General features: G+C 34.1%; 1 protein-coding gene across 2 annotated transcripts in view; it reads left to right on the forward strand.

Annotated features, from left to right (window-relative positions):
• The first annotated feature begins 429 nt into the window (after positions 1-429).
• LOC128641300 (calcium-activated chloride channel regulator 1) overlaps positions 430-5,696 on the forward strand; it is a 53,319-nt gene continuing 48,052 nt past the window's right edge. Inside the window, exon 1 of one of the 2 annotated variants that reach the window (XM_053693905.1) lies at positions 430-514. The gene's annotated coding sequence lies outside the window, so the exon portion shown is untranslated. Of the gene's footprint in view, positions 515-1,983; positions 2,044-5,696 lie in introns of those variants that run through there. The other variant, XM_053693904.1, reaches the window with a different exon arrangement.

A 5,696-nucleotide genomic window follows, 5' to 3' on the forward strand; every position in this document is an offset into this window, starting at 1 on the left:
AAGAACTGCATTGCTCAGTTTCGGAATTCCATCCTGTTTTGTACATTGTGTGATTAGAGGCATTATGAAATTTGCAATATTTCTGTTATAGATTAACATCTAATTTATTTTTTTCTAGCTTGGAAATGAATGTGTATATGGTTAATTTTCTAACTAATACATTTATTTTCCTTTTTTTTTTTCTCTTTAGCATCATAGAGCTAAGCAATTATATTCTCTGTATAGGATTGTCAGTGTTAAAATAATATACATTAAATATGGGTAATTTCTAAAAGTTTTCAAATATATTAAACTGTACAAAAACTTGGTGTAATTTAACTCCCCCTGACACTACTACTGAATAATCGTACACAGTCTGAGCCCACCCTGTGGGCTGGAGTAAGAGATTTTAGGGAGGGAAGTTAACAAAGGGAATTTACACACTACAGTCAGGATTATAAATACTGGAAACTACATTTGAATGTAGTCCAGTTTTCTAGAGCCGGGTTCTTCCTGTTTGAGAAGCCTTCCACTGGTAATAAACACTGGGATTGCAGTTTAACTATTAATTGATATAAAATATTACAGGTCAAATCATTTTATGTATTTGATGTAGTTGTGGTTCTTATTTAAATAACATTTACTAAAATGTTCAGACTTTGGATGCAAATATTTGTAATGTGTTTTGGTTAAAACTTATACTTATAGATTCAACATAGCTGGAAAGTGGCAGATATTGTTATATTATATATTATTACAACACGGAATGCGTTACAATTATATGAAGCAATTTGGGGGCAAAATATAAAATATTTATTTGTGTGTAGCAATTAAAAAAAGTAATATAGATTATCAAATATAGTTTAAAAATGTATTTTAACTCCCTTTTCTGTAGTTAAACTTTGAGTAAGTTTTGAAGTTCTGAGAATTGAAATTGCAGACTGCAGACTTGTCAAGGTTAATACTGTTATGTATTTGTCTCTATGTTGCTTTAGTTTAGGTGATGTGATAAGATACTGCAAATAATGTAAGGTTTGTTAGCAAAATGGCAGTGGCACATGTTGTCTATTCTCAAAACAAGTCCTGAATGGCTTCTCTGAATAGGACAAGCAGTTGTGGAACTTTGGTTATTGACAAAGAAGCTATCAAGGTGTTAATGTATTCAGAGATGTTCACATTTGGATTGTATGTTAATTTATTGAAAAACTACATGAAAGCCTTGTAATTAAATGTTGTTGTTTTCTTAACAAATAAGAGTCACCTGGGTATTCAAGCGTTCCTCAAACTTAAAATCTAAATACAATCACTGCTCAATAAGAAAGGGGTGAATAAAATATCTCTTTATTTTTATGGGTAAAGATTTACAGAAACATAATATTAGTATTTAGCCTAATAGATGAATATATTTGTTTTGTTAAGATTAGCCACATGCTGTTGGGTTTAAATAATCTCATTGAGCATGGAACAAAGTCTAATTAAATTAAAGGGACAGTATACACTAATTTTTATATAACTGCATGTAATATACACTACTATAAAGAAGAATATGCACAGTTACTGATATACAAATCCAGTATAAAACCTTTTTAACTAATTTAGAAGCTCCCAATTTAGCATGTTGATGAAGTCAGGATGGGACACCCACTGAAATGGGCTGAGGAATCAGGAAGAGCAGACACGCCGCACTCCCCCTTTCCCTGCATATGAAAAGACCCATTAGACAAACATGAGCAAGCAGAAATCTGTAGTATATATCTGATACTGTGTGGCTTGGTTAGGAGGCTGAAATCAACACAATATTTTTTAACAACTATACATTGTTACAAAAACACACACAGATGGGCTATATAAATGTATCCTCTACAAAACATTTATAGTCCCTTTAAAGTTTCTATTGGAAGTGTGAGAAGGAGGAGTGACAGGCATATGCGCCGGAGAAGGGGAGGGGTTGTATTTGGAAATTTTGCTTGGGGCAGCTCTTTACAGTCATATAAACTTCATTATAGAAGAGAGTGAGAGCCAGTACAGAGATCTGCTAAGATGCTCAGCAGATGATACAATCAGGTGAGAAAAAAAAGGAAAGAGGGTAAAGGGTTAAAGAGACATTAAACACTATGAGATTGTGATATCAAATGTTGAGTTGTATGTAGTAAAAAGCAAGTTTGCAATACACTTTTATTATCTATATTTCCTGTAATTTAACTCTGCAAATTGTAGTTTTTTTTAACCTCACAGAGTAGCTTAAAGGGATATTAACCCCCCCAAAAATATTTCATGATTCACATAGAGAATACAATTTTAAACAACTTTCTAATTTACTTCTATTATCTAATTTGATTAATTCTCTTGATATTCTTTCTTGAAAAGCATATCTAGATAAGCTCAGTCGCTGCCGAATTGGTGGCTGCACATAGATGACTCGTGTGATTGGCTCACCCTTGTGCATTGCTATTTCTTCAATAAAGGATATCTAAAGAATGAAGCAAATTAGATAATAGAAGTAAATTGGAATGTTGTTTAAAATTGTATTCTCTGTCTGAATCATAAAAGAAAATGTTTGGGTTTAATGTCCATTTAAACGTAATTAGTCCCCTTTTCCTTCAATTTAACTATGGAAAATGTTTTCTTAATTCCACTAGTTTTATACAGTAATGGGGGCCACCATTTTGGAATCTAAGTTTTACCTTATCTGTCTCTTCTGCTGAGGTCAAGTAGGGACACATATAAAACAGGCAATACAACTTCCAAACGCTTAACTGAGCAAACAATTACTTGGAAGAGACTATTCAGTTTCATATTCCACACTAGTTACTAGTTTAACAATGGTTACGATTGAAAATAAGAAAGCAGTTTAGGATTTTTGCAGTTTTGCTGAGGACAGTAACTTTAAATGTTTTTATATGGAGGGGAGATTCCAGTTCCACATCATATGTGTTTTAGTTACATTGGCCAGTTTCAGAGATTCATCATGATTAATAAAGAGAAATATGTTGTAACACATTTGATGACCTTTACATTAGAATAACCCTTAAAGGGACAGTAAACACCTTGCAATTTTAATTCATATATTTAGTTATGTGTAGTAAACAAACTTTCATGTAATTGAACTCCAATTGTTTTCTTTTACAATTCAGATAGAGCTTGTGATTTATATCTGTCTAATTTGTTTTGTTCTCTTGGTATCTTTTGTTAGAAAGGATACCTAGGTAGGTTTAGGACCTGCTGATTGGTGGCTGCACATACATGCCTTATGTTATTGGCTCACCCAGTGCATTAACTAGCTCCCAGTAGTGCATTGCTGCTTCTTCAACCAAGAATACCAAGAGAATGAAGCAAATTAGATAATACAAGTAAATTGGAAGTTGTTTAAATTTGTATTCTTTATATGAAGTTTGGTGTCCCTTTAGCTGCAAAACAATGTCAATTTTACTAATAATGTTAATAAGTGTTTTAAATAGATTTTTTTCTAGCAACATTTGCATTGCACTTAAAGGGATAGGAAAATGAAAAATAAACTTGCACGATTCAGATAGAACATATCATTTTAAGACACTTTTAAATTCACTTCTATTTTCAAATGTGCTTCACTCTCTTGGTATCCTTTGTTGAAAAGAATACGCACATATCCTACACTAGTAGGAGCTGCTGCTGATTGGTGCCTGCACACATTTGTCTCTTGTGATTGGCTAAAAAGATGTGTTCAGCTAGCTGCTAGTAGTGCAATGCTGTTCCATCAACAAAGGACAGCAAATTGGATAATATAAATACATTGGAAAGTTGTTTAAAATTGTGTGTTCTATCCAAATCATGACAGGGTTTTCTGTCCCTTTAATCTTCTGTGTCCAATTACAAACAGATATAAATGAGATCCTGTGCGGATAAAGTTATTACTTTGTAGCATGTAGCAGGGTCAGTTCTGAAGTTTTGCTTACACATTCCAGCCTTTTTGACAGCAATTGGGAAAAAAAAAATCATAGTAAAAATTGGTCAGAATAAATTAAATTTCAAATGTTTTTCTTTACTGCCCATAATAAGAGGAAAACACGAAAAACAAAATTTTCTTTCATAATTCAGATAGAGCACTTTCTCTATCAATCATTCTTCATTCTCTTATTAAAGGGGCAGTAAACACCATGTAATAAAAATACCTTTATTTTGTGTTGCTATATCAGCCAAGTGTAAACATTTTTAAAACAAAATAATACCCCTTTTTACTGCAGTTATTTTTTAAAAGTCAAACTTTATCCGCCATTTTCCTTATCTGAAGGAGCCAATTTGGACCAGCAGATTATCAGGCTAGCCATTGCCATAAAGTTAGTATAAAATGAATTTATTTGCAGTTGTTCTCAGTTAAAGCCAATTAGGAACAGATGTGTAGCAGGGTTAGCATTGATAAATCAGCAGTGCACTTTTCATGTTTTGAGAAGTAGAAATTGCTCAAGTTTCAGAACTGAATTACATGTAAAGGGGCAAAATAAATAATGAGAACATATTGCAAAGTAGTTTCATTATCCATAAATAACCGGTTAATGTACAAATCTCAAGGTATTTACTGTCCCTTTATCCTTATTTGAAGGAGCACAAAAGCGCTACTGGGAGCTAGATGAAGACATCTAGTGAGACAATGACAAGAGGCATTTATGTGCAACCTCCAATCAGCAGCTAGCTGCTCGCTCCTGAGCCTACTTAGGAGTTATTGGCAAATAAGGATACAAAGACAAAGCAAATTAGCTAATAGAAATAAATCAGAAGGTTGTTTAAAATTCAATGCTCTATCTGAAGAGTGAATATTTAATTTTGGCTTTACTGTTCCTTTAAACATTTAGACCTAGAATACAAGTGGAGCACTATCGGTAGCTCAGGGTGTGCTATGAATATCGCAAGACCGCATTAGAATTTTTAGACCTAGATTATTCGTGGAGCGCTATCGGTAGCTCAGGGTGCGCTATGAATATCGCAAGATCGCATTAGAATTAGTGTGCAATCTGGTATTACAAGTTCATGTTAAATTGAGAATGTTTAGCACGGCAGTCATCCATTCAGTGCACCTTATATTTTAAAATCCAGTATAAAACTATTTAAAAATGTATTTAGAAGTTCCCAGTTTAGCTCTGTTGAAAGGGTTAGGCTGGGACACCCAGTGAAAGTGGCTGTATAGCAAAAACAGCAGACACTCCCCCCTCCCCTTCCTCTGCATGTCAAAATAATGTCTATAGGGAAAGGTAGTTAGCACAGTCAAGCTATCCGCAAATGTTTTACTTTCAAGTTATAATACGAGTGCAAAAATAAGCGACCCTTTATGGGGACTTAAAGGGACATTATACACCCCCAAAAAATGGGCTATTTAAATAAAGCATTCAAAGTAGATTAAGTTTGTAATAGCAATTTTGCTGCTAAAGCTTCTAAAAATCATGATAAACCTTGCAGTTATTTCACTAACTAAGAATACGTCTGTAATACACAGAGCTAGACAGCAAGGCTTTTTCCCTCAATCTCTAACTAGTGTCCTTACTGCCAGCCCCCATGCTGGAGCTGTCTGTGTAATTATTCACCTCCTACTTTGCAAAACCATTTGAGCATCACGCACAGTCGGCACAGAGCAAGCAGGACCCCGAGTAGCTCCCAGGGAGCCGCCATCCGTACACACAATTATCCGCACATATACCTGGCTGAATAGAACTTCTCCATTATACAAAGCCTCCAAGAACTCCCTCAGG

Source organism: Bombina bombina, chromosome 10 (assembly GCF_027579735.1).
Source record: "Bombina bombina isolate aBomBom1 chromosome 10, aBomBom1.pri, whole genome shotgun sequence".
Classification (NCBI taxonomy): Eukaryota; Metazoa; Chordata; class Amphibia; order Anura; family Bombinatoridae; genus Bombina; species Bombina bombina.